Raw genomic sequence first — 15,268 nt, 5'->3', positions numbered from 1 at the left:
AGGCAGAACAATTAGGTAGAAAAAGGAAATAAACCTGTTAAAATTGGAAACATATAAAACTGTGTCTATATGCTGATGACATGTTCTTATAAGTTATACAGAATACACAAGAAAAAAACCTCTTAGAGCTACCAAAGTCAAAAAGTTGCAGGAAAAATACCTGTATAGGCCGGGCGCGGTGGCTCACGCCTGTAATCCCAGCACTTTGAGAGGCCGAGGTGGGCGGATCATGAGGTCAGGAGATCGGGACCATGCTGGCTAACACAGTGAAACCCCGTCTCTACTAAAAATACAAAAAATTAGCCGGGCGAGGTGGCGGGCGCCTGTACTCCCAGCTACTCGGGAGGCTGAGGCAGGAGAATGGCGTGAACCCTGGGGGGCGGAGCCTGCAGTGAGTCGAGATCGCGCCACTGCACTCCAGCCTGGGCGACAGCGAGACTCTGTCTCAAAAAAAAAAAAAAAGGAAAAATACCTGTATAGAAGTAGTTTGTATTTCTACACACAAAAAAAAAATCTGAAAAGGAAAATACTTACCTTGGCAATAGCATCAAAAAGAAACAATTACTTAGGAACTGTCATAACCAAGGACAAGAGAAGCACTTAAACACTGAGCTCTGCAACAAATTACTGAAGGAAATTAAAACAGGCAGAAATAAATGAAGGTATATCCATTATTAATGAGTTGAGAGATAAATTACAAGGCAGTAAATACCACCTAAAATGGTCTACAGATTCACTGCAATCCTTAATGTAATCACAATGATTTTTTTTTCAGAAATGGAAAAATCCACCCAAGATTCATGTGAAATATCAAGGGATGCTCTCTCCCACGGTCATATCCTAAACCTTGTCACTTCCTAGAAAATACTCTTCGGTAATAATTTGCAGCACTAGTCTGCAACAACTTTCACCTGTATTGCCACCTGAGTCCCATCAGCATTCTTGCATCAATAATCTTAGTACCTCGCCAATACCTACAATCCACTGAGGCTATCACCTTTTTGCTCTCTTAATCCCTTATGTCCTCACAGCATCTCTTGTCAGGAGAGGACTGCTCACTTCCACTTCTATCTTACTTCCCAGAATATGTCCCATGAAAATCTCTAGCTAGACAAAGGCAGAGAAAGAGAATTATTTGATTTTTTAGGCTTTATGGAAGAGAGAGGAATGGCAATAGGGGTTTGGAGTAGGCCCTGCAGGCACTAGTCAGTAGGGTGTATCCTGAATAAATAGTGGGTAAAGGACATTTGTTGCGATGCTCTGTCCAAATCCACTTCAGGAAAGCCTGCCACAGAGTTAGTCAGAGTGATGTTTTATTAGAATGATGCTGACCTCCATGTTTTTGATTTTTGAATTATTCTCACGCTTTGGAATTAAGGAATTTCTCATTATAAATTATGCTTTAGATACTTTGTGTGTAATCACGCTCTTGGTTTCTAAGCACTGCTGTTGGGTTATACAGGGCAGTGAGTGGACACATCTGTGAAGCATTAACTCTGGGCATTGTGGTGAGTGTAATGGTAGAAGTATTTTCAATGTGTTGTGAGGGAAGGGAATATACCAATTCATGATAGGTGAGTGGGCTATTGGTATAACTGAAAGAAGGTCCAGCTGCTTATCTCTTACAGAAAAAAGCCAAAATAACAAAAGGAAGGTATGATAAAAAGAGTGAATTTTATTACTGGTTGCCAGCAAGGGAAAGAGTAATTGGAATCTTTTCCAAAAGTTGCCACTTTTCAATTTCTGGAGAGAGGGCCACAGTTTAAGAAGTGGGCTTGGAATGCAGAGAGGTAAGGGGGGTTAGGAGGTACCTGATGGCATGTCTCGCTCTGATGATCTTGAATTATTGTTGCATCTGGTGAAGGGGCCAGCGCCATCATGGGCTCAATCAGGTTATAAATTAATGGCAGTCAATCTTGCAGTTCATCTGTAGCCAGGAGGAGAGAATTCCAGAGCTGCCTGATCCTCATCAGTATTCTTCCCCTGAAGCTTCTAAGGAGATATATGAGCAGATAAGTGAGCATGGTGTGCGCTTAACAAGCATCCAGGTAAATAAATGTGCATAGGGCATGGAAGCATAAGGTGGGAAAAAGAAGGGAGTGGAGTTTTAAAGCAGATTTGGAGGCTGTACTTCAACACGAAAGAAAACACATCTGTAGTTCGTTTCAAAGCTACGTCTTGAGACTGGGGAGAAGGGGGAAATAAAAGATGGTTTTTAAAATGTAGTTTGAAGCTAAGGTGCTTGGTTACATAGGCCCCAAAATACTATTAGGCCAACCAGCCCAACCTTGTTTAAACTTGAGTAATGATTCAAATATCATAAAATGCATCACTTTAAAATGTATCCTTTAGTGGTTTTTTAGTAAATTCCCAAAGTTGTGCAACTGTCACTACTCTCTAATCTCAGGTTTTTTTAATCGGCCCAGAAAGAAATCCCCTGTCCATTGGCAGTCACTCCCAATCCTCGTCCTTTCTCCACCAGCTCCTGGCAACCACTATTCTACTTTCTGTTTCTGCAGATTTGCCCATTCTGAATATTTCATGTAAATGAAATCATACAACGTGAGCTCTCTTCTGAATCACATCTCTTAGCTTTCATTTCTCTTGGTGTATACTTAGGAGTGAAATTGGGTAATAAGCTGTATTAGTCTGTTTTCACACTGCTATAAAGTACTACCTGAGACTGGGTAATTTATAAAGAAAAGAGATTTAATTGACTTACAGTTCCAAGGCTTAACAGGAAGTATGACTGGGAGGCCTCAGGAAACTTACAATCATGGTGAAAGATGAAGGAGAAGAAAGCATTAGAACAGAAGAGAGAGAGCAAAGGGGAAATGCCACACACGTCCAAACAATCAGATTTCATGAGAACTCACTCACTATCATGAGAATAGCAAAGGGAGGTGGAGGTTGCTGTGAGCTGAGATGGCGCCATTGCACTCCAGCCTGAGTGGCAGAGCGAGACTCCGTCTTAAAAAAAAAAAAAAGGCCGGGCGCGGTGGCTCACGCCTGTAATCCCAGCACTTTGGGAGGCCGAGGCGGGTGGATCACGAGGTCAGGAGATCGAGACCACGGTGAAACCCCGTCTCTACTAAAAATACAAAAAATTAGCCGGGCGCGGTGGCGGGCGCCTGTAGTCCCAGCTACTCCGGAGGCTGAGGCAGGAGAATGGTGTGAACCCAGGAGGCGGAGTTTGCAGTGAGCCAAGATCACGCCACTGCACGCCAGCCTGGGCAACAGAGCGAGACTCCGTCTCAAAAAACAAACAAAAAAAATTCCTCAGAAAAGCAGGGATTGATAATAATCAGTTGTGTTATCTTGTTGTAGTGAAATAATTTGAAATTCACAGGAAATTGCAAGGGAAGTACAGAGAAACTCCCCGGGTCTTCCATCTACATTCTTAATTACATTTTACATAATTTTAGTAAAATATCAAAACCAGGAATTCAATATTGGTACAATGTGTGTGTATACTACTTTTATTCATCGTATTTCATGTAGATTTAATGGAATCACCAAGGCAGTGATGATACAGAAAGAACTATTCCATCACCACAGAGATCTCTCTTGAAGCACCCCTTTATAGTCAACCCAACTTGTGTCCCCACCATTCATTACCCCTAGCAACTACTCATCTGATGTCCATCTCTACATTGTCATTTTGGGAATGTCATATAGATGGAATCATGTATTACGTACTTTTTCAGATTATCTTTTTACTCAGCATAACACCCTTTAGCTCAACTTGTCCAGCCAGTGGCACACATGCAGCCCAGGACGGCTTTGAATGTGGCCCACCACAAATTTGTAAGCTTTTTAAAAACATCATGAGATTTTTTTTTTTTTTTTTGCTATTTTCTTTTTAGCTCATCACCTATCATTAGTGTTAGTGTATTTTGTTTAATGCTGTGAATATCTGTTTCTGTGTTCAAATACCATCCATAACTCTTCTTGAGTGAATTGTGTCTTTGTGTTTTTTGCTCCTTTTCTTCTTAGACTATTTTATGGTTGAGTTGTGAAAGTTGTTTATATATTGTAGATATAAGTTTTTCATCAAATATGAGATCTGCAAACACTGACAAAGCTCTAGGTACTGAGAGTTTTCCTACACTGTCTTCTTAAAATTTTATAATTTTACATTGATATTTCACATTTACATCTATGATCCAACTTGACTTAATTTTTAAATAAAGTCTCAGATTCTTTTTCTTTTTTGCATATGGATGTTCAGTTTTCCCAGCAGTCTTTGATGAAAACACTGTCCCATTTCTATTTATTTGCTTTAGCATTTTGGCACAAATCATTTTGTTATAGTTGGTTAGGGTCATTTCTGGGTTATCTATTGTGTTCCACTGATCTGTGTGTCTATACTCAGAGAATATTACTCTGCCTTGGTTAATGTAGATATATAATAACTCTTGACATTATTAGAGTGATTCCTCCCACTTTATTCTTCTTTTGCGAAGTCGTTTTAGGTGATCTAGTTCCTTTGCCTTTTGATATGAATTTTTTATCTATTAGAAAAACTTGCTGGCCAGGCGCAGTGGCTCACACCTGTAGTCCCAGCACTTTGGGAGGCCAAGGCAGGTGGATCACCTGAGGTTGGGAGTTCGAGACTAGCTTGACCAACATGGTGAAACCCCGCCTCTACTAAAAATACAAAATTAGCCGGGCTTGGTGGCGCATGCCTGTAATCCCAGCTACTCGGGAGGCTGAGGCAGGAGAATCACTTGAACCTGGGAGGCAGAGGTTGCAGTGAGCCGAGCTGGCACCATTGCACTCCAGCCTGGGCAACAAAAGTGAAACTCCATTTCAAAAAAACAAAATAAAACAAAACATAACAAAACAAAAAACAAAATAAAACAAAACATAACAAAACAAAAAACAAAAAAACAAACTTGCTGTGATTTTGATAGTAATTATCAAAAAGCTGTGCATCCACTGGGAGAGAATTGACATATTTACTATGTTCAGTTTCACAATCTATTAATACAGAATATCTCTCCATGTATTTCATGTTGTTTAATTTTTTTCATCAGTGCTGTAATTTTCAACTTGCATCCTGTGTAATTCTTTTGTCAGATTTATACCTGAGTATTTAATTTATTTTGGTTTCCATGTGTTTATTGCTATTATAAAGAAATACAATGGATTTTGGTATGTTGGTCATGTATCCTATGATCATCCTGAATTCACCTATTATCTAGGAGCTGAGGGAATAGGAAGACTTCACATTGTAAATATGACAATACTACCCAGAGAATTATACACTTTTCATAGAATCTTTATCAAAATCCCAACAGCCTTTTGTGTAGAAATAGAAAAGCCAATACCGAAATTCATATGTAATTGCAATGGCCACAAATGGAAAAATCAATCTTGATAAAAATGAACAAAGTGGATAACTTGCACTTTCTGATTTCAAAACCTTTTACCAAGCTATAGTAATCAAAACAATTGTTTTATCTATTTAAAAAGATTCTAGCATACAAAGTTGGTCTAGCATACAAAGATATATATATATATGTATATATATATATATATATAGAGAGAGAGAGAGAGAGAGAGAGAGGGAGAGAGAGAGAGAGACTAATGGACTAAAATTGAGAGTCCATAACAAAACTTATAAATCTAAGGCCACTTTATTTTCAGGGAGCATTCAAGATTACTTTATGGAGATAGAATAGTAGCCAATACTGCTGGGACGCTGATACATAGACATGTAGGATAATGAAGTTAGGTTTGTACCTCACAGTATACTTAAAAGTTAACTCAGAATCCATAAGTGACCTAAATTTAAGAGCTTAAACTATAAAACTCTTAGAAATAAGCATAGAGATAAATCTTCCTGACTTTTTATTTGGAATGGATTCTTCAAAGAGACAACGTGAGCAGACGCTAATAAGAAATACATAAATTGGACTTCAGTTTTTAAAAATTCTGTGCATGGATATACATGGTCAAGAACACGAAAAGACCATGCAGCATGAGTTCTAGTATCCAGAATATAACAAGAATTCTTATACCTCAATGAACAAAATTGAAAGCACCCAATTTAAAAATGGGCTAAGGACTGCTGGGCATGGTGGCTCACACCTGTAATCCCAGCACTTTGGGAGGCTGAGGCAGGTGGATCAGGAGGTCAAGTGATCGAGACCATCCTGGCCAACATGGTGAAATCCTGTCTCTACTAAAAATACAAAATTTGCTGGGTGTGGTGGCGCATGCCTGTAGTCCCAGCTACTCAGGAGGCCAAGGAAGGAGAATCACTTGAACCCAGGAAGCGGAGGTTGCAGTGAGCCAAGATTGCATCACTGCACTCCAGCCTGGGCAACAGAGCGACACTCCATTTAAAAAAAAAAAAAAATGGGCAAAGGACATACATGGGCATTTCCAGTATACAAGTGACCAATAAAGGGCTCGACACCATTAATCATGAGGAAAATGCAAATCAAACCAACAATAAGATATCACTGACAACCACTGTGCTAGCTATCATTTCCAAAAATAGAAAATAATACATGTTGGAGAGACTGTGGAGAAATTATAACCTTCACACGTTGAAGGTGGGAACATAAAATGGGGCAATTTTTCTGGAAATCTGTTTTGTGATCTTCATAGAATTACCCTATTAATCACTAATTTCATATCGAGGTATTTACCCAAAAGAACTGAAAGCAGGTAATGGAATAAATATGCGTATAGGAATGTTTATAGTAGCACTATTCACAGCAGCCAAAAGGTGGAAAGAACCCAAATGTCACCAGTAGATCAATGGATAAGCAAAATGTAGTATAAGCACAGAATAAAATATTATTCCTGTATAAAAAGAAATAATGTACTGATACATGCTATGATACAGATGAACTTTAAAAACATTATGCTAAATGAAAAGGGTCAGAAACAAAGATCCCATACTGTGTGATTCCATTTATATACAATGACTAAAACAGATAATTAAATAAGACAGAAAGATTTGTGTTTGCCAGGGATAGGGGTATGGCCAATGTGAGTGACTGTTTAGTGGGGATGGAGTTTTCTTTGGGTGATGAAATGTTTTAGAACTTAAGAGGTCGTAGTTTTGTATTTGTACTAGGTACCCTTGCCATTAAATTATATATTTTAAAAATGGTTAATTTTATTTTTTGTAAATTACACTTCAAGAAAACTTATTTAAAATAATAAAGACTACGTTCAAAATATCTGGCATAGCAAAAAAACCTAGAAGCACAGTCAGAGAAAACTCAAACTATTTTTTTAAGCGAACATTTGGAAGATATAATGTTAATATTGTAAATGTATAAATAATACTTAAAATTAAGGAGAAAAGACCAAAAGCACAATAGAAGACGGAACAAGAGATTTGTTCAATTTCCAAAAAATATAATAATGGTCCTTGAAAATATGCAAAGATGAGGTGCAGCAAACCACCATGGCATATACACCTATGTAACAAACCTGCATGTTCAGCACATGTATCCCACAACTTAAAGTAATGTAAATAATAATAATACTTATTATAATAAAAGTCATAACATTTTAGAGGGGGAAAGAAAATTAGAGATTATCTCATACAACTTGGTTATTTTACAAATGACAAAGCTGTGTTTCTAATTCTTTAACTTGTGGATAAATGTGATGAATAAATGTGAAAAAAAGGAATATAGGCCTGACTGTGACATTTACAGGGTTCAGGGCAAGAATACAAATGGAGGCCTACCTACCATATGCCTTGGTATTTAAGTCTACAAAGCAAGCTAATAACATGTAAAATAAAATATGTTCTACCCTTCTAAAAAAAAGAAAATATGCAAAGATGTTCCATGTTATTTACAAAACAATAAATACAAATTAAAAATACATTTAGATACCATTTCTTACCATTAGATTGGGAAAACTTAAAAAACATCAAAATACCACATTCTGTTAGCTAGTGTCAAGGCAAGACATTCCTCATACATTGCTTCTAGAAATGAAAAATAGTATAAAAATATAAAGGCAATTTGACAATATGCAACAAAATACACTTCTATTCCAATTTTGGCCCTGAAATCCTACTTTTTGAAATGTACCCTTAACATATATCTTCAACAGGGAGAAAATATATAGTATGAGTTTATGTATCACAGCATTGTTTGTAGTAATAAAATATTGGAAACCACCGAAATGCCCATGAATGGGTGCAGTATTGAATAAAACACACAATGGAGTTTGTGGAGTTGTGAAAAGCATGTACTCTATATGAAGTGATTTTCCAGGATATATTGTTGGGTGACCATAGAAGGTTTAGATGAATGCTACCTTTTGTTTAAGTAAACAGGGAAAATAAGAAATCTACATGTTTTCTGTAAAAACTGGTAATGATAAACCAGAAAATAATGAAATTGGTTACACATGGGTATTAGGAGTCAACATCGTGGAAGTGGTGTGGTGAAAGGAGGGGAGTGAGTGGCATTTTTCTGAGCATAACATTTTGTATAGTATTGACTTATGGGAATATGTTATTGATTGACGTACTCAATAATATGAAATCAAGAATGGAGATAAACCAGGAAACTTAAAATCAAAGAATAACAGACTAACCTAAATGCATTTCAAATCACTAACACAATCAGACTAAAGATGAAAGCAAGAAGTCATTTAAGTATCATATTAAATACAGTACAGTATTTTGAGTATATGTCCTCAGCATAAAGACAAAAAGAACTGTAATGATGTTGAACTCTAGTTAGCTGAGTTATTTTTACAATAATATGACTTAGTAATTATGAAACTACCTGATGCAATGGTTTAAATGTTTGTGGCCCACTAAAATTCATATGTTTAATTCTTTACCTCCAATAAGATGGCTTTAGGAGGTGGGGCCTTTGGAGGGTGATTAGCTTATGAGGGCAGAACTCTTATTAATGGGATGAGTCGCTTTGTAAAAGAGACCTGAGGAAACTTGTTCATCACTTCCACCATTTGAGGACATTGCAACAAGGTGCCACCTAAGAACCAGAAAGCGGCCCCACTTCAGACATAAGATCTCCCAGTGCCTTGATTGTGAGGAATAAGTTTCTGTTGCTTATAAGCCAGCTAGCCCATGGTTTATTGTGACTAAGAACAGTGGTATTGAGAAGTGGGATTGCTGTTGTAACAAATATCTAAAAATGTGGGGGTATCTTTGTGACTGTATAATGGGTAGAGGCTGGGAGACTTCTGAAATGCATGCTAGGAAAAGCCTACATTGTCATGATTGGACTGTTAAAGACAATTCTGGTTAGGGCTCAGAAGGACAGAATGAGAGCTAGAGAAAGCATCAGTCTTCTTAGAGTAAACCTATGTGGTCACGATCAGAATGTTGATAGAAATATGGACAGTAAAGGCCATAATGATGAGACGTCAGTCAGAAATGTGGAACATCTTATTGGAAACTGAAGAAAGTAGGGTTCTTGTTATAAAGAGGCAAATAATTTGGCTGAATTATATTCAGGTCCTAGTGTTTTGTGGTAGGTAGAACTTGTGAGCAATGTAATTGAATATTTAGCTGACGCTATTTCTTAACAATGTGTTGAAGTTGCATCTTGAATAATATTGACTACCTATAGTAAAATGTAGAAAGTGAGAAGTGACTGAAAGTCAGAATTACTAATTAAAAGGTAGAGAGAACTAAATACTTTTAAACTTTGCAGCTTATCTACTTTGGAAAACATGCAAAACCCTGTCCTGGAGAAAACAAGGGTGTGGCTGAACAACTGATTTATGAGATTAGTATGGATTGGCCATGTCAGCTCAAACCAGGACCTATTCAGCCATAAAAAATGATGAGTTCATGTCCTTTGTAGGGACATGGATGAAACTGGAAAACATCATTCTCAGTAAACTATCGCAAGGACAAAAAACTAAACACCGCATGTTCTCACTCATAGGTGGGAATTGAACAATGAGAACTCATGGACACAGGAAGGGGAACATCACACTCGGGGGACTGTTGTGGGGTGGGGGGAGGGACAGCATTAGGAGATATACCTAATGCTAAATGACGAGTTAATGGGTGCAGCAAAACAACATGGCACATGGATACATATGTAACAAACCTGCACATTGTGCACATGTACCCTAAATCCTAAAGTATAATAATAAAATGCTTATTATAAAAAAAAAAAACCAGGACCTATTGTCCAAGACAATGGAAGAATGACCTCAAAGGCATTTCACACATCTTGGAGGCTGCCCCTCCCATCAGAGGCCCAGAGCACAAGGACGTGGGCAACAGCAGGGGCCTTTGATGCCAGGTGCCACCTAACATCTCAGGTTCAGCTCCTTGCATACACTACCACTGAGAGTATCAATAAATTTTATCTTTTGCGAATGCAGAGTAGAGTAAGGATACAGCTGTAATTGATATAGGAATAGCCATCACTCAATTTTCAATGGGGCATTGAAAATTTGTTTGGCATTATGTGGTTGTTCAGTCACCTTAATTTTTGTCCAAACCAAATTGTGAAACGTCAGCCAGGCGCAGTGGCTCACACCTGTAATCCCAGCACTTTGGGAGGCTGAGGTGGGCAGATCACGAGGTCAGGAGATTGAGACCATCCTGGCTAACACGGTGAAACCCCTGTCTCTACTAAAAATACAAAAAAATTAGCCAGGCCTAGTGGCACACGCCTGTAGTCCCAGCTACTCAGGAGGCTGAGGCAGGAGAATCGCTTGAACCCAGGAAGTGGAGGTTGCAGTGAGCCGAGATCATGCCACTGAACTCTGGCCTGGGCAACAGAGCAAGACTCTGTATCAAAAAAAAAAAAAAAATTGTGAAAAGTCTTTTTTTTTTTTTTTTACTTTAAGAAAATGGATATAGGACATTAGACTATCTTTAAAAAGAAAAATATAGGTTGACAGGTCAATGTATGTTTATTTGGGAGGACAAAAAATCTGGTTTATCTTCAAAAGAGGATTTTAGATGAATTGTTTCCTGATTTAGCTTTATACTATTATTAATGTCTTTCAATTAACATATGCCAGTTTTCAAATTGTTTCCTATAATGAAGATATTTTAACCAAGAAATGGAAAGGAAGAAACTCTTAATAATAAATCATGCTCCGTCACCTACAGAATCTTCTCCAGTTTTATGGCATTGAATCAGATGTTGGGTGTCAGACTGATACCAATGCCAAGCTCTTCAATAGTTATACTTGCTTTAAGATACTTAGCAATTCACTAACTTCTCTGAAATTTAGTGTTTCTACATCTAAAGTAGAAATATGACTACCATGAGAATGTTAAATGTGGGAAGATAGCTTTTCCGTGAGGACACAGCTTCTCCATTGGTGGTTGGAATTTTGTTTTTCCTGCTAAACCAGTGGTACCACAGCATCTGGACTAGGGGTGTAACTGAGAACCACCATTTTTCTAAGAGACAGCTTATTTATTTCTCTCTCTTTTCTCATTCCCTTAGTTCCCCACTTCCTACGTAGCCCTTTAAAAATGCAAATATAGACTTTTACCTCCCCTTCACCAGACACTTCCTACAGGGCAAGTTCATCTAACTGTGTGCACCAAGCCAGAACTCTCCTCCAGAATTAACAGTCAATTTACAAACTAAAGCATGCTGGCCTCTGAACTCTCACCCACCAGGAAGTTGCCTCAAGAGACAACAGTTGAAAGCATGCCTGCTACTCTCTCCCTTCTGGTTACAACTTATTTCTGCCCATGAAAACGCCAACTCAACTGCCTAATAGACAAGGCACTAAGTCAGCACACAGACCCCTGCCCTCTTCCTCCCCTACCTTTTAAAAGTGCCTGCTTTCTGCTCTAAAAGCCAAGCAGTACACTTAAAGACAACACCTGTGCTTCTTCCCCTATGCTAGCTCTGGAATAAATCACTTTCTTTATACCAGACCTCCCTCTTGTTAACTAAACTTTGCAAACGGGAAGCCACTAATCTACTTTTCAGTTACAGGGGCTGATGCTTTCCTGGCTTCTCATTGCCCCTCCCAACCCATTCTACCTGGCTCATTCTTTAAACCAGTGGTTCCCAACCGTTTTAGCACCATGGACCGGTTTTGTGGAAGACAATTTTTCCACGGACTGGGGAATGGTTTCGGGATGAAACTGTTCCACCTCAGACATTAGATTCTCATAAGGAACGCCTAACCTAGATCCTTCGCACGCACAGTTGACAATAGTGTTCACACTCCTATGAGAATGTAATGCTGGGCTGATCTCACAGGAGGTGGAGCTCAGGCCATAATGCTCCCTCACCTGCCGCTCACTTCCTGCTGTGCCGCCCGGTTCCTAACAGTCAGTGGACCGGTACAGGTCTGTGGCCCTGGAGTTGGATACCCTTGCTTTAAACCCTGAGCCTCCTTTCTGCCATCTGGCCGCTCAACAGTCACTCCATCTAGCTCCTTGAATATTGTATCTCCTCGCTTGTCCCCTGTCCAAGAACACTCCTGTCAATCATGGGAGGCATTTAGACTTCATAAATTCTTTCTATTCAATATTTTCGCTCGAGGACTCTGGGAAGGACGACTGTCAGGGTAACAGTCTGCATTCCCCACCAGGCGCCTGGGGCTATGAAATTCGTTCCCCGTGGGTGTTGCGGGAGGTGTAATCGAGGAGCACCATGTAGTCACAACACTTGCGCCTAAAGGGTGAGATAATGGACATTTTCCTTTTGCATCCGAGGCCCTGCAGTCCAGACACCTTGCGGGATTCCTGATACTTCAGCTCAGGTAGGCGTTTCCGGAGAATTCTGGGAAAAGTAGTCCATTTTATGGGAAGTGTAGTCCACTGGCTCATGGAACACTGGGCATTTTGGCTCAGGCAGGTGAACCGGTGAATTCTGGGAACGATAGTCCATTCACTCTGCGGAGTCGCGGGCCCTTTGACTAAGGCGGGCGAGTCCGGGGAATTCTGGGGAGTGGAGTCCAGACACTCTGGCGCAGAGGACACTTCCGGTCTCCAAGCCTGAGGTTTCTGCTTTAATGACTGGGGTAGTTTGAGCCATTTCTGCGTCTTGCAGGACATTTTGAACGAGCCCCCTTTGCTTGAGGCTCGCAGCCACCCGATGATGGATGATCGTCTCAGGGGAAAAGAAGCCTTGGCGAAGAGCAGAGGTTTAGAGGTGCGAGGGCGGGGAGAGTGTTTATTGTTCCCGTCAGCGGAGCCTTCTGGCGTGGGGGGGCTTTGCTCGCGTCCCGGGGGGTGGGATTGGGGTGGCCCTGTGTGCCCTGCTCTGAGGGTTTCCAGGACTTTGACCTCGCTCAGTCCACCTCCCTATGTATGCGGCCTCTTTCTCGCAGTGTGATGTGGAATGTTAATATTTCTGTACTTCCCATTGCTGTTCTTTAAAATGGTGCTTATAGGATCATCCTGATAGAATTGTTTTGCGAATTGAAAGAGATAATACAAATGAAAGCCTTAAAGTTGTCCCTGTCACTTGGTGAGTGGTGGTCTCTTGTTTCCTGATATTTTAAAACGTTTGATATCATTTCAAAGCTATAGAAAAATTGCAAAAACAGTGTAAGAAATTCTCATATACCCTTTACCCAAATTTGCCAAGTGTTTACATTTTTCCTGTTTGCTTTGTTGATGACCATCAACCAAATACCACCAGGAACATACCTGTAACCCGAGACAGCTGATTGGTAGCTTTCTGCAGCAAGTAAGCCCACATACCAGGGTAATTGTGGGGTGTCTTGGTAAGAGGCATTTAGGAAGGGCCGGTTATAGGGTTTCACATAACATGGTAGATAGTATTGGATGTTACATTAAATAATACTGTTACCGATTACATATCAGATAGATGTGTTAAAAGAATACTAGTATTTGTAGTGTACTTACTAGATAGTGTTGGATAGCATATTACCTAGCATCATGTTATCTAATCTGCAGTTCCATATATGAATTTGTTAAATTTTTCATTTAAAGTCCTTATGACTGTCCTCTGCCCCACCCTTCACCTATTCAAAGTCCAGTTTATGTGTTGTCTTTAGCTGTCACATTTCCATAGTTGTTCATTTGGAGTTTGATATCGAAGGGGGCCTGCCACTCCACACCTGTGGATATTTCTCACAAGGCGGAGACGAGAGACTGAGAAAAGAAATAAGACACAGAGACAAAGTATAGAGGAAGAATAGTGGGCCGAGGGGACCGGCTTTCAGCAAGTGAGGACCTGTACCGGCACTGATCTCTGAGTTCCCTCAGTATTTACTGATCACTGTCTCTACTATCTTGGCAAGGGGGATGTGGCAGGACTATAGGGTAATGGTGGGGAGAGGGCCAGCAGGAAAACGTGTGAGCAAAGGACTCTGTGTCATAAATAAGTTTAAGGAAAGGAGCTGTGCCTGAATGTGCACATAGGCCAGATTTATGTGTGACTTTACACAATCATCTCAGTGCAGTAAAGGGCAGTATTGCCACCAGCATGTCTCACCTCCAGCCATAAGGCGGTTTTCTCCTATCTCAGTAAATAGAATGTACGATCGGGTTTTACACCACCAAGACATTCCATTCCCAGGGACAGGCAGGAGACAGATGCCTTCGTCTTACCTCAACTGCGAAGAGGCCTTCCTCTTTCACTAATCCTCCTCAGCACAGACCTCTTACGGGCGTCGGGCTGGGGGACAGTCAGGTCTTTCCCTTCCCACAAGGCCATATCTCAGGCTGTGTCAGTGGGTGGAAACCTTGGACAATGCCCAGGCTTTCTTAGGCAGAGGTCCCTGCGACCTTCCGCAGTGTATCATGTCCCTGGTTACTCGAGACTGGAGAGTGGCAATGACTTTTACTAAGCATACTGCCTGCAAACACGTTTTTACCAAAGCACATCCTGCCCAGCCCTAAATCCATTAAACCTTGAGTCAATACAGCACATGTTTCTGCGAACACAGGGGTGGGGCTAGGGTTACAGATTAACAGCATCTCAAGGCAGAAGAATTTTTCTTAGTATAGATCAAAATGGAGTTTCTTATGTCTTCCTTTTTCTACATAGACACAGTAACAGCCTGATCTCTTTTTCTTTCCCCTACAGATATATTTCACATTTAGGTTCAGATTATACCTTTTTGGTGGGGAATCCACAGGAGTGTTGAGATGCCCGTTTCTTTTTTCTTTTTTCTTTTTTTTTTGAGACAGTTTTGCCCTTGTCACCCAGGCTGGAGTACAATGGCGCGACAGGATGCCTTTTTCATTGTAACATAACAAGGTCCAAGTGATGTTCGTTTGTCCCTTCATTGGTGATCTCAGCTTTGTCACTGGCCAAGAAGATGTCTTTCAGATTTG

At 40.1% G+C, this 15,268-nt stretch overlaps 1 protein-coding gene across 2 annotated transcripts in view; it reads left to right on the top strand.

Moving 5' to 3' along the window:
- Positions 1-15,268, top strand: part of LOC116480570 (zinc finger protein 223) — a 52,248-nt gene that overhangs the window by 21,202 nt on the left and 15,778 nt on the right. The window lies entirely within an intron of this gene.

Source organism: Hylobates moloch, unplaced genomic scaffold, assembly GCF_009828535.3.
Source record: "Hylobates moloch isolate HMO894 unplaced genomic scaffold, HMol_V3 SCAFFOLD_13, whole genome shotgun sequence".
Lineage (NCBI taxonomy): Eukaryota > Metazoa > Chordata > Mammalia > Primates > Hylobatidae > Hylobates > Hylobates moloch.
This window is presented reverse-complemented; position numbering and strand designations above follow the sequence as displayed.